Source organism: Protopterus annectens, chromosome 1.part0, assembly GCF_019279795.1.
Source record: "Protopterus annectens isolate FY-2018-M chromosome 1.part0, PAN1.0, whole genome shotgun sequence".
Taxonomy (NCBI): Eukaryota; Metazoa; Chordata; order Ceratodontiformes; family Protopteridae; genus Protopterus; species Protopterus annectens.
Genome location: NC_056725.1, coordinates 1,966,588,637 through 1,966,616,122, shown reverse-complemented (window position 1 = coordinate 1,966,616,122; position 27,486 = coordinate 1,966,588,637).

Sequence of the window (27,486 nt, the reverse complement as noted above, 5' to 3'; positions counted from 1 at the left end):
TGTGCAATGCCCATGGCATTATCCTGAATGTGTGTGCTGGCATCCCTGGAAGTTGTCATGACTCCCATATCTGGAATACATCACAGCTGTACCAGATGTTTGCTATGGGGGACATATCACATGGCCATTTACTGGGGGGTGCTGGCTATGCACTGGAACTGTGAATGATGACACCCATCAGAAATGCACACACACACAGACACACACACACACACACACACACACACACACACACACACACACACACACACACACACACACACACACACTGAAGAATGCTATAATGATGCACGCACACAAACTAGGAACATCATAGAGCATGTGTTTGGGCTGTTGAAGTCACATTTCTGGTGCCTCGAAATATTTGGTGGAGTCCTGCAGCATTCTCCAGCCACATGTTCACAGATGTTCACAGTATGTGCCATGCTACACAATATGATCCTGTAGAAACAGCTACAGCAGGATCAGCAAAGGGAAGAGATACACAACCCCCCCCCCCACCAGTGCCCAGGTCACCACAGCCACACCCACAGAGGGACTGGAGGAGGAACCCCCCGAGGCTATCCCTGTAACCAGATATAGCCCTGGCCTCGGCCAAGAGACAATGCATAGCACATGCTCTGACAACCTAGGGCCCTAGGGACTGACACCTTACTCTGACTTTCAAACAGATTAGTAAAAATGATGCCATCCAGACCACACAACCTGCACCTCACCATATGTTGGCTGTGGATTGCATGCATCAAACAGAGGTAGCCCGGAACTACAGGTCTATCAACTGCTGCATTCACAAGGTAAGTCACTATCCTACACACCACTTGTAAGGGGCACTACAATATGGTAGCATATGTATGGATCTGCCACATGTATGCAAGGAAGTATAGTGGGCTATATATAGTGTGTTACTGGGCTACTTACAGAGATCTATAGTGGGCCACTGGGCTACTTGTACAGATCTAACAGCCACTTGGGAAAACAGGTACTCTGTTCCCTAGTATTTTCCTCATGATATCAATTAAGCCATGTGGCTGGAAACTCCATGATATTATTCATGGGAGATGCCAAACAGTGAGGTCACAGGACAGTCTGTGCCAGCAAAGCATGGGCTGGTCATACCCCACCCCAAACACATCAGTGTTCCCATACAACTACTGTAAGAGTAAGTCTAAAATGATAAAGCAGCAGACCAGACAATTCATGTTTGTTGTTGATAGTGTGAGGAATGAAAACTCTGTCTGGCCACTGCTGTGGCTCACTGGGCCAGGGACAGTAGCATAGGTGATGGTGTTAATGGTTCAAATCTAGCAGCATCCAACATCTTTTGCATGTGATGTACTCATATGATGGAATTCCCACAGACTGTCATAACCCATTAATCTGTTACTGCAACAAAGCTGGACAAAGCCAGAGTGAATGGGGGGACAAACGGCCATACCTACAGACAGACATTAGACACACTCTGAGTAACCTAGCTGGTGGCAGTATAACAGCAGGCTGCAACAGGTCAGATTAGCTGTAGGCTTTTAAGGCCATCATTGAAATGTAATACAACAAAAAACCAGGCTAAAATAGTGGGAAGTATACTTGCTGTGTTCAATTCAAGTCAGTCACAAAAGGTAACCAAATGGCCATCACTGAAATGTAATACAACAAAAAAACAGGCTAAAATAGTGGGAAGTATACTTGCTGTGTTCAATTCAAGTCAGTCACAAAAGGTAACCAAATGTTCCACAAAAAGAAACAAAGCTGTAACCTACAAACCGCTTTACTTTGCGAACTCTTAATCTAATAAAAAAGAGTCAAAATCACCATAGAGTGTTCATTCGAACCTACTCATCCACTGGGCAATAGCTTGTAGAAAAAACACGCAGCCAGCATGTAAAAATAAATCCAAGCGTCCAGTAGAAACCACGTTTATTAAAATAATTAGAACACAGGGCTAGCGCTTTCAACAAATCTTCATCAGGCCACAGAGTGTAGTGAGCATTATTCTTTGTTTTTAAACATCATTGAAATGTGTCAATATTTACAACAATTCAGTGACTGCCGTTTACGGTATAGCACTGGAAAACCACAAATGAATGAGGAACAGAGCACACATATGAGGCAAAATGCAGGACATTCTGCAAAAACATGTACAAGGAGAGGTATGCAGACTATCACCTTGTCTGTGGTGTTACATCATGTACCCCAGTCACAGCATACCTCTCAACCTCTCAGAGTGAGAAATCTGGCCAAAGCCATGAATAAAAGTGGGACCAAGACCCACAGATAGTGACAGGTTTTAACTAGCTGGTCCTACAAATGTTTAATTTTGTTACAATAACAGGTCTTACATTATCATGACTCTGATGTGTTTTGAGTATGAAACTCAAATGTCTGTCATTATTTATTGACTTAAATCTTCACTGATTTGCCACTAATTTGCCAGAAAACTACAATGTTATGTAAAATGGACCAAGCATATGAGGCAAAATGCTGGACAGTCTGTGAAGCTCTGTACAGTTGTGAGGTATGAGTCACATATTAATCAGGTGAGGAATGCCTCATACAATATCAGGGAAGTGCAGTACTGTGGTAATAGGTGCAGCAGCCAATGGCCTGCAGTACACATAATTCCAGACTGGAATACAGGTAGCTCTGACCTAGCATCACCTTTTAAGTACCGACAGTCACACTGGACATTCTCCTACACAAAGTTAACTTGAGCACAAGTCTATCACCTCTACCACTCATAGACCTGCTACATGGAAATATGTCTGTACATACATACAGCTATGCATACATATCTGTCTCTCCCTATCCCCCTCACACTTGATGAGTGTATCTATCAGGATGTGGCATACATATATATATATATATATATATATATATATATATATATATATATATATATATATATATATTTATATATATGATAAGCTGTATATATAGCTATATAAGTACAATGATACATAGACTCTCCACATATATCTACATAAGGCATTTACATAATGTACACACACAACAACTTTTAAGAAGACATCCTTGTTATACACATTTATATAGATATGGGTGGGGATGTATGAACTTCCCCACATACCCTAGAATGCTGGGGTTATCTGCACTTACACATCACAATAGTTGCCCAATGGTACCAGACCAAGGTGGCAACAGTACATAAACCACTTAGCCATAGTCCACTGTGCTTGTGGACTGTCACCCTGTAGACAGACACAGGCATGCAGTTGGTGTAATGTACAATGGCTGCAATGCATGCCTTGGACAGGACATATTGTCCCTGGCCACGTCTGCCTATCAAACTGCAAACAGCCACATGTGGCCAGACTGACAAGTGCACACACATAGGATATTACCAGATATTCCACCCCTAGGACACTAGATACAATAACAGAACCGAGCAATATCACTCTGCAGACCACACATGCTGTCTAACACAAGGCCACTTTGCGTATTCCACAAGTACTGTGCCAGCATCAACATATACAACAGACATAACCTGTGGCACAGGTGATAAGTATTGTGAGCTGTAGTATGCAGTACTAGATATGTAGGCATTCTAATCTCACATCATCCAACTCTGGTTGTGTGTGTGTATCAATATATCCCCCACAGCACTATGGGCATGCCCATATGGGCTATCTCTGTACAATGGTGTGCATTTTATGGCCCTGTGAATGGCTGCTGGTCTCTAAATTCTCTCCTCTACTAGGCCTGCTGATGTTGCCCACCTTAAGAGCACTGGCTGATGGGCTAATTCCAGATAAACTCCACGGCACATGCGATAAGTACTGTAAGCTGTATTGTGTAATAGTAGATAGGTAGGGGCTCTAATCTCACAGCATCCAACATGTGTGTGTGTGTGTGTGTGTGTGTGTGTGTGTGTGTGTGTGTGTGTGTGTGTGTGTGTGTGTGTGTGTGTATGTACATATACCCCCTTGGGGCACTACAGATATGCCCATCTGCCTTATCTCTGTGCAGTGTTTATGCATTTTAAGGGCCTGTGACTAGCTGCTGGCCTCAGTATTGGCCTCTTTACAAGGCCTGCTGATGTCATCCACCTTAACACCACTGGCTGACACTCTGATATCAGATAAATGTCTGGCACATGCGATAAGTACTGCAAGCTATAGTGTGTATTGCTAGATAGCTAGGGATTTTAATCTCACAGCATCCAACTTGTGTGTGTTAAATATATCTTTTTGCAGCACTAGAGACATACCCACCTGGCCTGTCTTGGTGCAATGGTTATGCATTTCATGGCCCTATGACTAGCAGCTGGCCCTAAAGTGTCCTCATCTACATAAGCATAATTGATGTCCGCCACCATCTACATCTGTATGTGCAGAATACCCAGGTGACACGTATCAAATTTAGCATTCCTTGTCAAAGGGTATAAAAGCATGATGATGCTGACTGCCCCATTGTCCCTAACACACTGTTCTTCACATATGCACCTAGGGGACTATGTATGTATACTGGCATACTTTGCTGACATCATATTTCTGCTGTGCTGTCTTCCTATCATGTGCCACTGTATTGCCGGTATGTGTCCATAGTTGAACCGCTCAGATTCCTGGGACAACAACATACACAGGTCCATGACACACCTGTCATTCTGTAATACTACTGACAGTATACCATCAGGCAACAAAGATACCCAGTGTTTGATGTATAGTCATGACACATGCCAGCATACAGTACCTGTTGTGGCCCACAACAAATGCCATGGCATAACACTACTGCAGTACACAAACACATGTAAAGTAATATAGTTACACAGTGCAACAGACACATATTTACAGGTCCCTTCATCGATGGCATGGATGGCAGGGATGTGGCACAGGTATCACCACATGCACTGGGTGTGGTGTGGGAATGCCAAAGGCCTAAGCTGTGCCAAACAGTTGATAGTATGTGTGTGAGTCAGGAGGAGGTGCTGGTTAGATGGGCCATGGAGAGGTTTTGTGTGTGTCTGTTGGTAACCTGCATGTGACAGAGTGGTGTTGGACTGTGTGCATGTACACAGTCAAGCCCAGTGCTAGCCCTACATATGTGTATGGTGGACAGCTGTGGACAGTATATGGTAGAGTGGACAGTTCGCTGTCTCTGGCCATGAAAATGAAAACTGGGTTCACCAGGAGAAGTACGGGCACCACCATGCTCAAAGTCAGATGTGGTGCTAGTATCTAATGGTGACTGCTGTCTGCTGGGCCTTTGTCCCCCATTGGACCACATAGAACCATGTGCCCATGGCCTGCCTCATCATGGTGTGGACAGCACACTTTCCTCTGTAGCGGTGGAGATACTGCCATTATGGGAGAACGAGTGTGCATGGCCACATGGACTCTCAGCCAATGGTGTTGCGATCCAACATCCACAAGTCTGACACCCAACTCCAACCAGATGTTCCAGCACAGACAATGTGTGGTGAAAGACAGACCTTGTTTCAGCCCACCGTCTGTCCACTACATCAGTGAAATGATCCAGGGTATAACTAATGCGATGGAGGCAGTCACAGATTTCAGACTGTGCTGGATCCATAACCCTAAGCATCCATCTGTTGTTGCATTCAGAACATGCCTGTGCCTCCATGACAGCCCAAAACATGTGGAGTGGGACCTGTGATCTGACACCTGCAACATGATGTGGATGGGCAGCAGTCCTTCTTCAAGCACCCTTGTCAATCTGCCTGTGGGGAACCTCGCCAGCTCTCTGGCTATAGCCATTGTCTACACTCATTGATGCCATAGTTCTCACACTGTCCTGTACTATGTTGACAACCTCTGACTGTCCAATATCTGTTGCCTTGGGTGACTGGGTATGTGTGGGCATACTGACTTTGTGTGTGAGGAGAATGGGGGAAGAAGAGGGATGTCAACCTTTGGGACAGATTTAGCCCCCAACAACCCTACCTGTGAATCACTATGGCCACCATCATCATTAGAGTCCAACGAGACACTGACATCAGTTTGTGAGGAGTGCAGACTCCAACCCCCCCCCCCCCGCTCACCTGTGAGAAGCAAGACAAAAGCAGTACATTACTATCTGCACTATTATGTATGGTAATCCACACAGACTCATACAGATGAGGATCCACAATTGCATTTCATGTCCCACATCTTCTCATCTCTGATCCCATGCACAACACTCAAACTCACAATACACACAGACAAGTCAGGCCCTTTATAACATGTACATCACTTACATCTGGTTAACATTGCCAGTACACTACACATGTGAGGTATGCAATATGACAGTGTATGTGACAGAACTACAATTAAAACCCAGTACGCCTATCTTGAGAATAATATGCCAGCTGAAGTATCTCTGCCTCAGGTATGTACCATCTCCCTCTTGTGTTTGAACAGGCATCTTGGAGTAATTGCCTCATGTATACCAGGCAGCATGGTTGCTCATAACTATAAGTGCAAACATGTTAATGTTTGTACAAATACACACCTGTCATTCCCTAGGCTGTACACTGTAGTTAACTGCTCTGAAATAGAACATGCAACTATTCTACTCTGGCTAAGCACAACTGTTATGCATACGGCAAAATGTCAGCACTTAACTTTCATAAGGTATATATGATCTGTAAAATAACACTATCACACTTACCAGGTACAGGACCATGGACTACAGCCACACCTGACAGACCTACGAAATGGTGAGGGAGCGGTATTGTCAGCAACACTAAATGTTGGAGTGTTACAAGGTAATATGTGTGTATATCCACATCTACAGAAGCTAATGCGATACTGACTGTATTGCTGACATTCTGAGTATGGGACCTGGCAATATCCCAGGCTGTGTTCTACATGAACTACAGAATGAACTGGCACCCTACCTAAGTACCATGTTCAGTCATAGCCTCACCTCAGGCTTTGTGCCCACTGAATAGCGCACCATGATGGTTATCCCACTCCACAAAGGGGGAGTCGTGATGGACCCTGGGAACTACCGTCCCATTAGCCTGAGGAGCCTGGTCTGCAAGGCCATGGAATGTATCATCATGGAACTCATAAACAAAGACATTGGTAATCTCCAAACTCTGGACCCTACTCAGTTCAGATTTGTAAAAGGCAGATCATGTCTCCTAAACCTGATTGACTTCTTTGAAGCAGTCACCAAAGCCATAGATGAGGGTAAGGTGGTTCACACCGTTTATCTAGATGTTGCCAAGGCTTTCGACACCATCCCCCACTCTGGAATTATAGATAAGCTCACTAAACTAGGTATAAATCCTTATGTCACAAGATGAGTTGCCAACTGGCTCACGGACAGAACCCACACTGTGAAAGTAGCAGACTCCAAATCCGACTTCAGACCAGTGACAAGTGGAGTACCACAGGGTTCAGTCCTGGGTTCTCTCCTGCTTGGTGTCTACTTCTCTGAAGTACAGGCTAACACAGAAGGTCTTTGGCTAACAAAGTTTGCAGATGACTGCAAACTAGGAGCCATAATCGAAACTCCTAACAATGTGGACATACTACAAAAGGGCCTCACTGAGACAGATGCCTGGTGTCAAAGCCATGGTCTAAAGCTCAATGCCAAAATGTGTATTGTCATCCCCTTTGGTAAAAACTCTGTACCCATGAATTACCACATAGCTGGCAGACTACTTAATGCCGAAAATGTGATAAGAGACCTGGGGACACAGGTGGACAGTAATCTCTCCTTTGATAATCACATCACCACAGTAGTCAGAAAATCCTTCTACGTGGCTCACCTCATCACAAAAGGTTTATCATCCAGAAAAAAAGAGGTCATTGTTCCCCTCTACTCATCACTCATTAGACCCATTATAGAGTACAATGCTCCTTTTGGTATGTACCTCACAAGACATCTACAACAACTGGAAAGGCCACAGAAAAACCTCACAAAGAGGATTACTGGCCTCAAACAGATGCCCTACACAGACCATCTCAAAAAACTCCAGCTTTACTCCATCGCATATCGCCTACTCAGAGGCAATCTCTGCCTAACATACAAAGCTATGTCAAACCCAGAGCTGTTGGACATGCTCCACTTAAAGAAATCCCAATCCCTCTGAGCTACATGCTCTAGGGACCTAAACCTTGTCACCACAATAAACAGAACACACTGGAGGGATAGATTCCTTTCCCAGATACTTCCCATACTCCGGAACAGACTACCTATCTATGTCAAACAAGGCTCCTCATTAGCATTCTTCAAGAAAAATCTTGATGATTGGATGGGAAATAGGAAATTCACCCTGGGGATCACTTCTGTGGCTCTGCTCAACAGGGGCACAGGAAAATAATTTTCTTGGGTGGCAAAAGCCAGGGTACATTTTTGGCTAGGCTTATATAGGCCCTAGGGCCAATAGCCTAGTACCCTCCTATGAACCTATGAACCTATGTGTGCACAACTTTGCACAAAAGCCAATCATCAATGCAGATAGACCTGACACCCATGTACTGGTATGTAGATCCTGCCACAATGAGTGATACAGGATTATACTGGTGAACACAGTAAGCTTACCTGGATGCTCCTCTGATGCAGACACTGTGGCACCCACTTCCAGGATGTATGGCATGATGGATGCCTGGGAGCTCTTGGTTGATCCTAAGTTCACCAGGAATTCCTCTGTGGCCGAGATTGATTGCTTTGTTGCAGACTGTCCATCGTTGGGAGGATGACCCCTGGCAATAGCAGCTACCCTTTGACGTGCAGCATTGACCATATCTTTGGCCCAGTGTCGGACCTGCTTGTAGGTTCTGTCCTGTTGGCAAATCTGATTAACAGCCTTCATAAGGTTGCACCACAATGCTGCCTGCTGTTCATGACTGTGGTGACCGCTGGAAAGCCGAATGTGATGGTGGAGTCTGAGGGCATCCAGTATAGCAACATTCTTCACAGATGAATATGGTGAATGTCTCCGTTGGTACATCATTCCTTTAAGACAACAAGAGGGGAACACATTACAGGACCAGATGCATGGATGTCCACCATGTACAGACCCTACACACCCATAATGGCCTGCACTATCCAGTGCTCCCTCACACGTCATACCTCACGGTCTGGAAGCACACTACATGTGTGGCTATCACCACGATAGTATTGAAATTGGGTAATGTCCCTGTGTGCCATGACGGATTCTGCTGTATGCCCCTACACCCATCACTGCAGTTTACTGTGGTGTGTCCCCTATGGGCAAATATCTACTAATGTGTCACATGGTCACTGTCCAACAAATAGCAGCATGCTATTGCAACAACTATATGGGGACAGCCCACCAACACCAGTGTACCATAATGACAGAAAACAATGCAAACCTGCTTTAGTATATGTTCCCTGTAGACATTATGCCCCTCAACTATACAGATGTTTGCAGAATGTCAACATGTTTGCATCATATATGTGGTACCTTTTGCACAAACTTGTGGATGTCTGGTTGTCCACTCATTGATGGCTGCCTTCAGAAAATTAAAACAGAATCTGACTGTCACACATTAGACCCCTCAGAAAACACTTATGCTACCATAATATCTGTTAGTCTATTCACATTCTTTCTTTGTATGGCCAATATTTATACTCTGTTGCTGGTTTGGGCCTTTGTCCTCCATTAATTATGGCTTTGTCCTGATTTTTTACTGTAGTAGGTTGAGAGTATGTTAGGCATAGCTCTCAACTAAACAGGGATGAATGTCCACGAAACAGGGACTTAGCCAGAGTACATCAGGGTCATTCAGGGACACTTTTACAATGTTAGAACTATTTATGTGTGACACTGACAGACTGAGAGGAGATGAATTACAGTACATCATTTGATGTTACAGGATTGTGGTCCCTCACTTAGTGTTATTATGCCTTACGTGTAATCCACTATCTTTACTACAACAACTGACCGTTGTAGGAGGGATTGACTGGGACTGAGCAAAGATGCGATTCAAAGTAGGGACAGTTGAGAGGCATGCCTGTAGGAGTTGGACAGCAGAGTATCACTCACATGTTAATATCATAGAGCTAATACAAGCCTACTGTTGTAAACCCTATTCCCCATAACTCAATCCTCCCATCTGCATCCTGTTTTATGGGGAAATCTTGTACATACCTGGTAGACTGATGTATTCTTTTTTTTGAAGCATTCCTCTGCAAATGCTTTGCACATATGCTGTCTGTGTGAGTAAAACCACATACAAACCTGTTATCCATAAGCAGTTGCTTGCCTTTTGTAGGTAATGTCTATGCACCAATCTGTGGCTCAGAATTGCATCCTGAACACCTGAATTGCACTATCATTAGCCAATGACATGGCACCACAGTACAATATATAAGGCATTCATGTAGGCCATGGCCTCCTTCTTAGTTTTTGAGACAGATATTATTGAGGTGTGGAGAAAACAGGATCACAGAGGGTAGGTACAAATGCTGTCCACTGTAGATATGTATGAAGTATGTCCATAGTTTTGCCTCATTTGTTTGGTCAGCTTCCCATGACATTGTGGTCATCTGGCAGCTCACTGGCAAACAATGTGAGTTGAGATCACTATGGGGAGTGAGACAGGTGAGTGTCACACTTCATACCCTTCAGAATATGCATGCTAATTCAGTAGCTTTTATTCTATCAACATACTATCTTTGTAGGGGCAGCCTGTTAAACACACCCTTATCTCTTGTCCTTTGATCCTCCCCTATGTATGGTTGTGTCCGTATCCCTTGTTATAGGGAGTTAGGAGGTATGGTCAGTCTGTAACAGATACCTTAACATACAGCTGTATATGCTCCAGGCTGCAGCTGTTGCTGCAGCCTAGGACACATGGGTGTGTGTGTGAACACTTTGAAGGTCATCAAGCTGTACATGTAACTGTGGCAACAGTGTCAGCCCTGTCATTACAGCAGAGACAAGGTAAGGGTACCCTTAACAGTCCATCAAGGCATGTGCTTAAGGTACATCTGTCACACAACAGTGCCAGTAGCAGAGTAGTAACGACATATAGTTAGGCTATACAAATATGTGCAGTTTGTCCCTATCTGCAGGCCTTTGCCTTGTATAACTGGGTAGCAGATAATTCAGTAGCAGTAACCTATGGGGATTAAAATTGTATGACTCAGTCATTACTTGCTGTCTTGACAACAATGTAATTGAAGTGCAACACACTGTATTCGAACCGAGGTCTGTGTTTGGCAAAATGTACTGCATGGAAGGCATTTAACAGACTGAGCTACTGAGTCAGTGCTGCAGCACATGCATTTGCAAGATATATGTGCAGACATACAGGCTGTGACATACATTGTCTGCATCCATCAGTATCTGCATGGCTTTCAAAGTCAGTTTTTCTGCAGAAGGGGCCCAGTTGAACATATGTATTTTGCTATTGATGCCTTTGCAGGTCTGTTTAAAGATGCTGCTGATAAAAGGGGCATTTACCTGCTATCTCAGCCTTCACATACTTCTGTCATTACTTAGGTGGCTGTCTACTGGTGTAGTTTTGCACCAGACTTTCAAGTACACTCCCATTTCTCCCATTAGGTTTAATTTCAGTGTGTCAGTTGCAATCAGTATGTTTTGCTGGAAACACATGTTTTAATTAAGATCTGTGTGGTGTAGTGGGTTAATGCAGTAGGCTGTAGTTGACAGGGGCCTGGGTCTGGAACATGGCAGAGGTGATTACTTTGTGCATGAGACTAACAGTGTGATAAGCACATAAGATGATTAAAACTCATTAAAGCTGATTTCAGTAGATTTGCTCGGTCTGGCAAGACACGGTACTTTGCTTAGTTCTGTGCAAACCCGAGCTAAAACATTAAAAAGAAAAGAAAAATGGGATGATAGGACAGTGGTTAAATGGGGGAAAGCAGGGGGAAAACATAGTGAAAGGCAGTTGGGATGTGCAAGAAGGGTGTAGGAAAGAACCATAGCTTTCCATTCCTTGTACAATAACAGCTGTGCAGTTTGACAGATTTTGTAGTTGAATTTGGACATGCAAATCCCAGAGAGAGGTGTAAGGACAACATTAAAGTTTTGTGAAGCCAATTGGACCACATTAGTTGTGTTCAGTGGACATGTGTGAAATGGAGAGCTATGTATGGGGTGAATTTTTTTTATGGGACACTTGCCCATTTATTTAAGGAGAAAGTGGTATGTTGGGGAAGGGACATAGGTATGTGTGGGGAGGTAAGATGGGTAATAGGGGATGCATTAGCAGGCAGACAAGACAGACAAAACAGCAGACAGGGGCTGTGTGTAACACATGAGGGGGGTAAACATCTTGGACGGGGAGAAAGTTGTGGAATCTGAGATGTATGTGCCTCCAGGCAGCAGTAAGACTCACGTCCCTGCCCCAAACACTGCTCCTTCACTGCCCTAAAGGTGGCTTTGCTGGATTGGGTGCCAGGGCCAGCTTGCCCCACCAGGTTGGCCAGTATGCCCTCAATCTGGTCGAGGCATGGTTCGTACATCCGCTGAACTGTCCTGTGCATCACAACTGGCAGTTGTCATCAGGTGACAGCAGCCATTCTGCCTCCACTCCCACATGGAGGCCAGGTCCTGTCCCCTGAGACAGTTCCACCTGAAGGTGCTGCAGGGGCAGCAGAGGGGACACCACTGGCGTGGGTCCCAGATGTGCTAGGACCCAGTACCATGATGACCTCAGGTAGGGTAGGCGGATCACTGGGAACCTGCCTACCCAGACGTACTCTGGTGATGGATAGGTTAGTTATCCCCAAACTTTGTTATTAATAACAGCATGCCAAAATATTGGAAATAAATTGATTACAAACCAATGCATATTATGTGAAACACAACAAAAAACAGAATGATCAGAATGCAAACAGCATGCCAGTCACAGTTACAGCATGAGGGTAACAGAATTGGTAATTCAAAACAATGTGTTAATATGCAACCATTATAATACATAACAATAATAAAACACATGCCCCAAAATACAGCTTAAGGTAACAACATATGTTAATAGTAAACCATAACCAATGATTAACAAGAATAAATAAATGAAGATAAGGGGTAGGGAGATAGAGATATATAGTCCATTAATACCATTACAGGCTATATAGTTGACAACAGTACTACTACCTACTCTACAGGTCTGCCCTTTCTTTATGTGCACAAACCCACTTTTGATGCTGTAGCATGTGCATACCTCTCAAGCTATCTGCATGGGGCAGTTTGGACCAAGCAGTAACAACTGCAGGTACACAACTACCCAGAAAACTTGCACATCAGGTGGACCTATGTAACTAACAAGGTGTACTGTGGATTGATGTAGTGATACTTTGCAATGTTGGTAATAATATGTATGTTAAGCCTGTGACAGACAGATTACACACTGCTAATTACATTATGTGACAGTGTGACACTTGAGAGACATGTATGTGTATAGTACAGAAAGTAAACAACTACCGTGCCTTGCTTGACAGGCATATGGATATACCCCAATAGCAGTGACAGCAGAGGACATCTGCATTACATGTAATAATTGAGTGCAGCAACTTGTAACAGACACTCCAGGCATACAGCCATACCAAGATTGCACATTTTATTTCTTTTATTGTAGTCTATTATTATTGTAGTTATTTCCTTTATTTTATGCTGTATTATCACATTCCTGTTAATGATTTTAACAGTCTGTGACATCTGAACACACAATTAGTTACTCATAATATGGGCTACCTCACCCATTTACCATAGTTTCCGTGGTGAGAAAATCAGTCATCAATACATGTCTGATCCTGTAATATTTAGTGCTACATAGCACTGGATTTGAACTGGTCTGTGTGTGGGAAAAAGCACTTCATACAGAGCATTTAACAAACTGAGCTACTGAGTCACTGCTGATTACTGAGTGAGTGATATTTGCCTACAGCTCACTTGGAACAAAAATATGACCTTATAATAGTACTTCAGCTTTATACTAGACTGCAGTGACAGTTGAACACACATGCATGAAATTCAGGCATGACTGAGATACTAGGTAACCTATACATTACTAAATAGAATGCAGGTGTACACAATATATTGTTAGTGGGTTGTAATATATATCAAGTCAACAAACAATACCAGATCATGGGTTGGCTATCTCACCCATATACCTTGCTTACCTGCTGTTTGTGGGAGACAGAGCATTATGTGAACAATATTGGCCTTGACACAGCCTTGATCGCTACTATATGTGTTAAACTTGACACTTGGCAGCCATTATATTTGCAGTGTACAGCTATTACACTGTTATAATTGACTGCAACACATTATCTTACAGCCTGAATGGATATAACTGAAATGCAATGGTTAAAACAAGACAATCCTGATGTGCACAATGTACCTTGCTGTTGTTGGTATTGCTTTATGTGTTATTGCAGCACAGTTGTCATAATTAAATTCTTGAAAAACAGCTCTAATTCCACACTTATTGCACAACAGTGTTTATTACAGATTCCTTCATGCATTTACTGGTATAGTTTCAATTTTTTTATTGCACAGCAGTTGTCATTATGCAGATATTGCAATACAGCTGTAATTCCACAGTTATTGCACTACAAACATTTTACAGATAGTTTATTACGGTTAATGCTTTACTCTTTCTTGTTTATTTGACTATAGATAGCAAAATACATCTGTAATCACCACACTCACAGTGCAACCAGGCCAAGCACCCTGCATGTGCTTCAATGTTGCTAGACCTCTCCTCTGCAGCTGGTGTGAGAGAAGCACACCATTATGCATATCAGTTTAGCAGGCATTCAGTTTTTATATTGGTAAAACAGAGGTGAATGTACTTACAGACATATGGGGCATTCCCTGCCCAAGCATTTTGGACCCAGGTGGCCAGGAGATCCCCTTCTGATGCTTCAGGTTGTCATAGTGGTGAAGTACCTGCTGAACTTTGTGGGGGATACCTGTCCCACTGGTGAGTTCATGTCCTAGCTGGTCCCAGGCCTCCACCTTGCACTCTGAGCCCTAGAACTCCCCCTGCAGCAGCCAGCCTTCATGGTTTTCCACCAGGAGTCCAACCATGACCCTGGACTCCTGAAATGCCCACTGCTGTGCCTGAAAGTCCGCACTCTCTCCAATGCCGGCCATAGTCACTACACAGTTAGAACTCCAACAGATTATGCTGTATTCCCGCCTGTGTGTAAATGCAGTGAACATGGTCAAGTCTCACTGCCATATTTCACACCTACTGTGTAGTTTGAAGCAGTCAGGCTATTTGTGTGCTGTCAATTGTAAAATTGCAGTTATCAAGGTTGTTTGTATTGCCTGGTCCACATGAGTTCAGAATTGAGCATCAATTCACTGCCGTATTTCTAGATATGCTTTAGAGGATATTGCAGGTGAATGTTCGGGAGGTGCTTGATTTAGAGACCAAAAATGGTGTCAGGAGGAGTCCAGGATCTTTGTGACACACCCCATAAAACACTACAGTGATAGGCTTCTACTGGAGGACTGCACCAGTTCTCAGTACAAAGCTGAGGCTTGGAATGGCTTGGCTAAGGCTGTTTCTACTGCAACTGGCATTCATTGCCCTGGAGAATAATGTCATCACCATTATAATGACATGAAGAGATGCAAGCAGGACCTCTTGAGTTTGTGGGAGGCAGAATTTAGAACTGCTGACACTCTTGAGTTGTGTATGTAAATTTACTCATCACCAGTCATTAATATACCATGGATCACCAAGCAATATACTTAGTCATTATGTCTCTTATTTTTCTTTTTCTTTTTTTTTGTCCACTGTACAGCTGCTGAAGACACATCTTGAAACTGGAAGGTAAAAGAGGAATGATTGGCACACCTCAGAGAGGCACAGAGTAATTATAAATATGGTTTGAATGCAAGCAAGATCACAATGCATCTGAAATGCAGTTAATTTTATTGAACATCAGGACATCAGTCCATACGATCTTGAGACACACTCAGCTAGGTAAACATGCCTTATGCCTGCTACAATAGCTCTTGATGATTCTATTAAGCAATGTGTCAATCAACTTAGCTGTGTAGTGGTTCAATTCCCAGCATCAGCAGCAGCAGTTAGCTTTTATTACAGAATAGCATGTGAATATTATTTTCTGCAATGTGAATTAACATTGACCTTTCCATGCTTGCAAATGGATGTCTTTACTTGGAATTAAGTGATATATAATAGTCACCTATTTGTTTGCCTATTTTTTATGACATCAGTAAGACCAATGTATTTTATGGCACATGGATGACTTCATATTATTTCAAGACGTGGCAAAGTTTACCATAGTTATGTGTCTATCTGTTTGAAATATTAATCTGAAATGGCATTGATGTTATTATATAATATTTCTCAGTCCCAACCGTATCGCTTTCTCTCTCTTCTTTTTTTAATGTTTTTAATTTTTCAGTGAGGAAACATTGCTGCTACAACACAAATGACAATCAGCAAGGGGAGCTAGACCAACCACTGGGGATCAGAGCACCATACCGCCAATGGTGGCTGCAGTGGCACCACTATAAGCAACTTAGATATCCAGCTTATTTGGGACTCAACCTATCACAAAACTGTCATAATTTCTGCAGTACCTGTTCCAAACATGTCAGGTAGTTGTGCCTTCAGTACTAATGCAGTGGTACCCACCAGGAAATTTTGTCACCTGTGAGTAACTGACAGGGTTGGTGGAGGATATTGTAGAGAGGGACCTGAATCAGCAAAGTAGAAAATGTCCTGCATTAAATTGCAAAGTTGTTGCCTTGTCAAGCACTGACCCAGGCATTTGTGACAGGAGACAGTAATAACAGTTCTGAGGGTGAAGACTAGATTATGACTGTGCTCATGCAGAATGCAAATACAACTCTAATGGTCCCTACCTAATATCAGTCATGGTCCCCCCCCCCAAACGTTTGTGTCCATCACCATCCTTGTCTGTCTTGTATGTCTTGTATGTCCTGTATGTCCTGAATGTCCTTCATGTTTGCACCTACTACTTAATCTAGCCTCCCTACATAATCCTGTTATTCCTAACCACCTTCTCCATCAGTCCTGCCTCTTCAAAATATAAGAGAATGGACATCTGTTCCACAAAAAAATAAATAAATATGCCATATACATAGCTCTCCACTTAGCCTATGAGTCTACTGACACAATAGATATGGTTAAATTGTCATACAACATTATACAGTTGTTGTCACTCAGCCCTGATCGATGACTATCCAAATTCATGAAATTCTTGTTACAGTCGTGTAAACAAGTGGACAGCTATGGTGCTCTCACACAACCATCCTGCACATTCTTTTATTGTTCTGCCAGTGTCCTACCCTCTACTCACTCTCCATTTTCACCGTCCTATCCACCCATTTTTCACACATTTAATCTGGTCAAGTAATAGAATCACACAAATGGCACATGGACAGATATGGCCCATAAAAGTATTTTCAGTTTTTATTCTCATCATGATGAGTGATGGTACATGGTGTTTCACATCCTATTGCAAAATCTGAAGATTTTAATTTAAGCTCCACTAGTATGGTTATCATCGAACAAATGTATATAGACTTTCTATGTAGACTGGCAGCTGTCTGAATTTATCAAGTCTCGAAATATTGAACATTATACTTTCTCATTAATTATCAACATATGAATTTACATCAATGATTCCAACAGCACTAACATGGTCTGCCCTTTTGCTAGTTCACAGTCAGCCCAAAAAGGCTCATACCTTCCCAGAAATAAGTGGAAGAAAACTGGAACAATGAAGGATTTATGGGTTAACAAGCATGGTACACTAGGAACATCTTAAAACTATTGTTGATATACACACATAAGATATGATTAATTATTTTGCATTGTTCTGAACTCTTTTAATTATGATATGTACTTGTACTGTATCATGCAGTGACTGTAGTACTCAGTGATGTCATGCTAAAACATGCAATTGCAGAAGGAGCATGCCTCAAATCCATGAACAGTCACCATTTGATACAGAAAACCTTAACATAACACACATTGGTTCAAAAATTAGATCATGATCATAGCTGTTTATAGGTCTGTACTCCTTAGCTGCATGAAGATTGCTATGGAGTATCATAGACCACTGTTAATTCCCTAAGTTCAAAAACTTAAAAAACAATTACTCATGCACAAATACTTTGCCATCAGTCATGAAAATGAGCTTGCTAAGAGGTGTGCTTCAGGAACCATGTTTCATAAAAAGAAAGTAATCTAATTGGCTCGTATTACTTGAGTATGTTGTAATGGATTGTTTTACCCATGATATGATATGCTTGTGGTTGATACAATGTAGGCTAGATTGTGTACTTAGATAAGTAGGTGTTCAAATAGAGCAGTGACTAGCATGAGTATGGGTGTGTATGAAATGCTAGGTAGGACTGACTCCACCCACACAGCTGATGTGTACACTCCCTCATAACTTTCTCACAGTTTTAGCCATGGCATCTTCTCTGCAACACACTGATGATGTCATCCTTTCAAAAGCGCACTATGTCACTGCTGTGATCAGACATTTCCTGAGGCACTTGCAGTTGATACTGTATACACTAGATTGTGTAACTAGAAAGATAGCTTGTTTGAATCTAACAGTGTGAAACTAGTGTGAGTCTGCATGTGTCTCTATTGTTAGGCAGATATGGCTTCAGTAACAGATCTAATGTACCCGCTTCCACTCAATAGAAATGTTTACACTGGGAGAACATTACCCCATCAGTTTCTTCCAGTTTTAGCCAAAACACCTTCTCTGCAACACACTGATGAGGTTATCTTTTAAAATATGCTCTATCTCATGCTTGTAATCAGGCTTTTCCTGTTGCACTTGCTGTTAATACTGTGTACTATAGATTGTGTGATACAAAAGGTAGGTGGTTTGAATTCAGTACTGAGCAAATAGTATGACTGCATGTGTATCTGTAGTATCATGTAAAAATGGATTTAGAAACAGATCTGTCATGTACATTTGCACTAAGTAGAGACATTTACACTATGAGAGGCTACCCCATCATTTTCTCCCACTCTTATCCACAACATCTTCTCTGCAATACACTGTTGAAGTCATACTTTCCCCTCACAGTTTAAATAAGACTTCTCCTGTGGTACTTATAGTTGATACTGTGAACTCTAGATTGTGTAACTAAATAGGTAGGTGGTTGAAATCCTAAAGTCTGTGGCTCAAGTATTAGACAGGTATGGCTTCAACATCAACTTTGATTTATAAATTTCCAATCAAGAGTGACATTTGCAATGGAAGAAAGTCCCCCACCAGCTTATATACATAGGAATTGTTTTACCCACATATCTGATTTATAGCTTTACAGTAGAAGTGGGTTTTCCTACCAATTTCAGCACACACACACACACACACACACACACACACACACACACACACACACACACACACACACACACACACACACACACATTGCCCTAGCAAAACAATGGTGATGTCTAGTCAAAAGAGCTGTTTCAATATTTTCTGTCCATTTCAATTTTATGACAGACCACTGCTTTGTTAAACACAGATGAGCCCTTTTGTTGAAATGTGAATTCTGTCAACCATGTAGTAAGCCTTTTCCTGTGGCATCAGGAAGTGATGCAATGTTCTCTAGCCTGTGGATTTACTAAGCCATGAGTTTGAATCTGACATTCACTGAGGATACTGCATTTATGTATCCTTTCATAGTCAGAGGGATGACTGGATTATGCAAAGCATGTGGTTGGGAAACCTGCCATCATGCAAGGTCTTGAGACAAAGAGAAAAGTTGCATGACTCTTTCAATCAATTTAAAGCCACACATATAGTTTGCAGCACTATGATGATGTCATGCCCTCAAATATACTCTTGTCTCACAGTTATCATAACACTTCTACTGTGGCACATGCAGTTGATACAGTATCCTGTAGCTTGTGTTTTCAGATAGGTAGTTGTTTGAAACCCACAGTAACTGAGTGGAATGAATGTGTGACTGTTGCTTAGAATGAATGGCATCTGTCACAGATGTAACATGTAGAATTAAAGTGGAAGACGGCTCCCCCATTAGTTTTAGCCCAAACAACTGATTTACACCATGATGATGTTATTATTCTTTTAAAATATTTTCTGCCCTACTGTTGTGATAAGACTTCACCTCAGGTGTGTGCGGTTAGTGCACAGTTCTTTAGATTGTGGACTTAAATAAGCAGGTGTTTGACTCCACAAGAGGACAACATAATGTCAGTGTGATGACTTGAAATATATAACATTACATTAATTTATTTATGTCTCTTTAAGTTGCAAAAGTGGCCTTTCAACACATTGAGGAATTCATGCAGTCAAATAGGTGTTCTGTAATACTTGTAATTAGAGTTCTCTTGTGGCACATGCAGTTACTGCTGACTCCTATAGCATGTGTACCCAGATAGGCATTGGTTAAAGTCTATGTTTGTGGAAAAAAAATGGAAGAACAAGAGTGTCTCACCCAACAAATAGTGACATGGCTAAACTACACTTGTGTGAACAGTACCATTGCAACATCCTTTTGATTCCTCAGGATAATTTGTAGTGGATAAATGACCATCAAAAGCCCTTTTTAGTTCATACCTTAAAATGTGTTCATTGTGACACCTTTTTATTTCTATCTCCTATGGCAGAAACAGATAATGTACAGCTCAATAGAGTGTGAAGGATGATAGGCAGAATCTGGTAATGTATGCTTGTTAGACAAATAAGACATTCATGAATGACTTAGCCAAAGACTGGAGATATGGCACAGTAATATGGCCACTTTTTTCAGTCTCAGACTTCAAGTTAGAGGAAAAATAATCATTCCCATAGGATACTCATTTAATCCCTTTTAGTATATTATTCATGGCACATGAGATATGCTGCTGTCTGTGACATCAATGTTTGATTCAACTCTCTCTGAGTTCTGTCCTCAGGCATATGTTCAAGTCTGCCAAGATTTTACTGCTAAGTTGTTCAGAGAATATTCATAGGCATTATTTAGTTCCCAAAAATACTGATCTACATTGCATAACTTAGTGCACATATTTGCATGTACATGTTAGTATTTTGTTCACAATAATGGATATTAAAGGAATATTTGTCATTTCTTGATGTGTGCCATGCTGTAAATTTGTCACAAAGTGTGTGTGTGTAGGCTTGTGTTATGATACTTTCTCTTGGTTTTATGTTGGGTAGTTGATGTTATTGTAGTTCTTGCTGTACTTCCTTATGAACATGCCCATTTTAATGATGCATTATATGTGTGACATTTACCACAAAGAACATTAATTAACCAATGTTATGAGATAGTTGTTGACATTTGTTGCTCTTTGTCAAAAATAAATAGAATTAACCTGTGAAATGTTGGCTTTGCCAACATCCGCTCAGTGGAGTTATTGAGTTATGCTCAGAGGATAATAGCATTTGTTGGGTCCATATCAAAAGCACAACAGACCACAACATCAAACTGCAAGACAGCAAGACTAGAATGCCAAAAGAGCAAAATAACAAAACCCAACAACAATGAAACCCAGAACAATGAACCTTCAAATGTCAAAGGTAAAAGCACAGAACATCACAGACAAAAGTTTTTTTGGGGGGGCAAGTCCCCATGCACCACCCGTGGAGTGCTGTGCCCTCATAACCCCTGTTAATTATATATGCCAACTCCGAGATTGCACTGCAGCTGGGAATGGTCAAGACCACAAACACAGCTATACGATGATCTTGCACAATAACACATATGCCTGATTCATTGTTTTGGGTATATTGTTGTCAGGTTTCATTATTTTACATTTTCAGCATTTCAGTCTTGATGTTTTGCTGCTCAGTGGTGTGGTCTTTTGTACTTTTGATAGGGTCCCCATTTGTCACAGGCCAGTATACAGTTGGTGTATGTGCAATGTAAATTTTCAACAGGTCACTTACTAATACAGGTTGTTTCACATGGTTGTGATTTATATTACTGTGCTATCATAGAGGTATTACTCATGTTTAACAAGAACGAGTTCAGGGATAAATGTCAGGTGCAACATGATGTTATACTGTATTTACATGTGTAATTTGATAGGCTTTTGAAGTGTGACAGTTGCAACAGGAAGGATGCACATTATATGAGTTATTGCAGTCCCATAAATGCATTATACTCAGTTAAGTATAACTTGATATTTTATACATTTCCCCCGCAACTGATGTCATTATAAACTAATGCCGGTATAAAATTTTGTTTGACCTAAGTCTTGTCTGGGCTACCTATCCAATTCTGCTATTTGTATCACACATACATATACCCTATTCCTATTGATATACTGACATTCTTCTTACACACACACACACACACACACACACACACACACACACACACACACACACACACAGCCAAGTTGCTAAGGGAATGAATACACGTGAGCTTTACCTTGATTTATGAGCATGTTAGTAGTATATATCACATGACCATGCCCCTTATTTTTACAAGTACATATATCTCACATTTGCTGTAGCTAGCCAACTGTAAGTATGAATAGTAGAACATTACTCTGTGGGTATGCTGGTCAAGGTGACAGTTTTGTATATGTGTCATGTCCTTCTGGGTTTCCCTACATACATATGAAACATGTAGGAGCAGTCACACTTATACCATTCACAACATTCAGGTTGCTGCCACAAATACTTTTTTCCTGGATTAATACCATTATTAGATTGATTTCACAGGTGCCCATGATTCTTCTCAATATTTCCCCATTTTTACAGGTGCGTGCACTGCAATTGCAATTTCATTATTGTTTCATTTGTACAGATAAATAAGGCAATGAAAGGGTTGCAATTCTTTAATCTGTGTGTACGTTCTAACATCAGTGATGTAGATGTAAATTATGTTCTTTGATTACTCACACAGTATACATCACATTGGCAGAGTAGATCCATATATCTACAACACAGGTGTAACTAGGTGTTATCAATATTTTCCTGTGAGTACATTTTTCTGATCATGTCTCTTAAAATATATGGCAAAAGCAATACCGAATATGTTATAATTGTTTAAACTATTGTACAGTGTACATTCATATACAGCACATGCTTTGGTAAGACAATTTTAACGATAAAATATCCCTATTGTTACAAGTGTCAAAAAATGAAAATATAACGTTCCTTCCTAAAGTGCATAGGGCAATTATTTTGATTGATAGATGGGTGTTGGGGCCAACAGCATAATGTCTGTTACTAGATATCAGTTTCAGATGTGCACTAGCTGCAGTATATGCAGTTTCCATTAATGCATGTACTTTTCCTTGCCAACTGTTACCTCACCCCTCCAGCTTAACTTCATTTTACATGCTTCACATTTACACCCTTTGTTACACTGTAGCTTGCATCCTGCTCACATCTTTTTGTCAATATTTCCTTTTTATTTTGTGGTTGTTCACCTAATTGGACAGGATTAATTCTACAGTTATAAATAGTGTTTTAATTCACTTATAAATGACCTCATATTACCTGTTAATATCCCCCTGCCTCTAACTTAACATACTTGTATTGCGCTGTCGTCATCTGCTCGTTTACTGCGGTTGACTTTATTTGCAACCTATTGTTTATACTGCATGCTGCAGCCTCTCTGCACCTCAAGGTGGCTACTAGCAGGTGTTCTGGTCACAAACATGTGCTGCTTAATGTGCAGTCTTAATTAACAGCTTGCATATTTGGGAAACAATGTTGTTTGCTGTGCTTACAAGAATGAATTATGCAGGATTAGTGCAACATGTACCTGCATGTTAATGAAACCTAGAGGTAATATCTCATGTAAAAACATGAAATAATCTGATTTCTCATTTTATATTCTTGGCAAAATAATGAGATAATAATTTTCATTAATAATTCTGAATGTTATAAAGCCAAAATGTACTTAATCCTATCTTTTAGGCAAAACTCTCAATTTTTTTAATACAGTATACAATGATATCTGATGTATAAAAGAGCAGTTTTATATTTTAAAATGGAATATTAAAACCTTGTAACTTTCTCATTGTTTAATGATTGGTACACACAGCATACATACAGAAGTGGTAATTGAATTTTGATAAGCGTGAATTTACCAATAAATGTTGTAAATATTTATTTTAATAAACAGAGACTGTAATAAGTTAATTTTCTGTAGTCTAGATTTGCCTAAGTTCTCAACTCATTTGGATAAACTGAGGTAATATCATTAGTAATACCCAAAACTGTTCAAAACTTGAGTACACAACCTTTTCTGAGATGATTGTAGAATACACTGTTTTACTCACACATTACATGCTCACTTATCCTTTAACATCTTTCTCAGTCATTTTTGCCAGTTGATATACTATATGTCTTTGAAAATGATTGCTTGGGAATTTGAAATGTTAATCTTCAAATTATTTTGGTCAGACCATGAAAACATTCTGTAAGCCCCAGCTGAATGTGGCAATATTGACAGTTTATCATAGTAATGTTATGTCATACATGCAAACTATACAATCAGATAGTAGTGACATGTTCCTAACTGAGTTAATGACCACCAAGAAAATGGGGGACCCAAAATGCATCCCTACAGTATAACATGTCCTAAAATTATAGGGTCTCCTACTATGCCCCATTAATCCTTGTTACATTTTTTATGACCTGTTTAAAAGCACTATATTCATCTCATTGAAGGTCTACATGACCCTAGTCCACTCAGGGCAAATCAAATGTCAGTAAAATAATCAAATTAAATACCCTGGAAAATCAGTGCTGTACAAACCTTTTCCAAACCAGTAGTATGGGCTATAGTTGACAAGCACCCCTTTGAATAGCAATATTGAAACTGTGCTGACAATTATTTGCTTCTTACCAGTTTGCAATAGCTTCTCAAATATCTTAGATGGCAGATCTTGGAGGGTAATATGCTGGTAATTTATAGTTACATTCTTATCACTGTTCTTATAAACTGGAACTATGACCATTAGATTCCTGTCAGCAGGGAATACCCAAACAAGATACATAAATGAAAAAAATATGAGTAAATGGGTACATAAGCACATCTATACCCATCATAAGAAAGAGAATATCAACCCTGCCCTAAATTTACAAGGAGATGGTAATAGTATGTACAATGACATCACAAGTAGATGCCTCATATAAACCTGAAATTAAATAGTTTGGACAAATCCATCTTAGGCACTGAATACACTCCCTCTGAGATGCTTAACATTATATAATGTTTATTAAATAGATTTGATATCCCATGCTCCTTTTCAATATACTACCATTATCATCCAGGATTCCTTGAATTTTCATTTAATAGTTTCTTTTACATTTATTCACTTTCCATGTCACACTATTATTTCCCTGCTTATTGTCTATTGTTTTTCTCAAGTATGTTTTTATTATTATTATTATTTGTTTTGTGTAAATAATGTCCAGTCTTTCTTAACTTCTATCGTGTGTGTGTGTGTGTGTGTGTGTGTGTGTGTGTGTGTGTGTGTGTGTGTGTGTGTGTGTGTGTGTGTGTGTGTGTGTGTGTGTGTGTGTGTGTGTGTGTGTGTGTGTGTGTGTGTGTGTGTGTGTGTGTGTGTGTATGTGGAGTTAACAATCCTGAAATATAAGATCCAGACATGACTCCTTATCCAACTAGGGTGGTCTGTCTAGTCAAATTTATCTCTGTGTATCTGTAAACAAAAAAAAGTCCAAGCCACCTGTCACCTTCAGAAAATATTCTCACCTTAGCTTCAGTGCAGTAAGACAGATATGATGTATTCCAGGCTATTTTATCCAGTGTATGATAAACATCTTCTATTGAGAGTTTTTAAAGTTACGAGCACCTACTAAACTTATAAACAGCAAAGCCTATCCTCAGCAATCTCCAAGCACTCCCTAAAAGCAGCACTAAGTACCACACATATGCCTATATCCAGTGGAGCCCCAAGAGCAAAGCCCATAAGGTACAAAACATGTTAACCAGGAGTCTTCTTATAAGGGACTCCATTGTTCAGGACACAGATACCCTACTCACTATACTGAACAAGAAAAAGATAACAGCTAGTTGCTTATCTTAAGCTAGGCTCCATCAATGTATGCATGAACTCAAGTCACTACATCACAGGTACCAATATGATTCAATCATAGTCATTATGGGTGATAATGACCTGAGATGTACTTTCCTGGACTATATGAAGAAAGATATTGTTGATCTCTCTGAATATGTGTCTCAGGCAGACATATGCCTTGCATTGATCAGCATTCTACCTTTACAAGGATGATATCATAGTATGAACAAAAGTTGAGTGACTTAGTTTCTGGTGTTCTTCCAGGGAAATTAAATCATGAGAAGACATGTTTAACAAACCACGTTGCTTTGCAAAGGATGATCTGCACCTGTCTATCCCAGGATTCTTAATATTGGCTAAAACTTTATCCAACCCCTTTAGAGCCATTTTTGAGCAACGTCAACTGACAAACCTACTGACATAACAAATAAAATTCAAAGTAATCTAAAGTTGTTCAATGCCAGGAGACTAAACAAGAAACTCCACACCCAGCAAGCTCTGTCCACTCTGGAGAATATAGACATCTGTGCCATTACTGAGACATGGTTTAAATCTGCAGAAAGTACTCCAGTAGTGCAAGGCTTCAGTGTCTTTTAAACAATCAGACCATCAGCTGAATAGACAGGGAAAAAAGTTGAAGGAGCCTCAGTCTATATTAGTAACAAGCATAAGTATAGGTTGGTTAACCAGGATAAAGCATAGGAATTTACCCATGTGAAAATCACTATATACAAAGCCCCATGCCATATCCTAGCAAGCTATAGGTCACATATTATGTCCCTAAAGTCCCATAACTCATACATAAACCTACTTGACACACTCACAATTGAACCAAATAGCCTGTTCATTGGAGACTTTAACTACCACTCTAGAGCATGGGAAGCATGCACTACCTCATTCTCATAGGCATGATTCCTAGGATTTATTAATACAAATAACTTTGATCAGATAGTGTGCACACCCATGAGAGGTTCAAACATACTGGACCTGGTACTCACCAATATGGGACAGAGCTGCACCTCTCCATGCCACTTCCTCACTTGTGAGGTTGGACCACAGAGCTATCTCCTTTGAAATAAAAATCAGCTTGGAAACCACAGCAAACCCTGTAACAGTTAGAAACTATTCCAAGGCAGGCAACATCCTATTAAGTGACAGTTTGTCAAAATTCACTGCCTCTCCCTACCTCCGAGTTCACAGTAACCAATATGGAATTGCTCAGAGACCCTGCCCAACTATATTAATGGCTGTATAGAGTTTGCCGTGCCTACTAGGCACTAAGTAGGAAGTAAGCACAAAACAAACCACACTGGTAGAATCATAACCTTAATAGAATATATAAAAAAATGAAAAGGTCATGGTTAAATTCAGGAAGAATAACTCCCAAAATGATAGGAGTGCTCCAATTAAACTAAACAGGAAACTAAGATGACTAATTTAGTCCAACAACGTCAATTGTGAGGTCAGGATAACATCACAGGATAAAGACAGCCACAAGGCT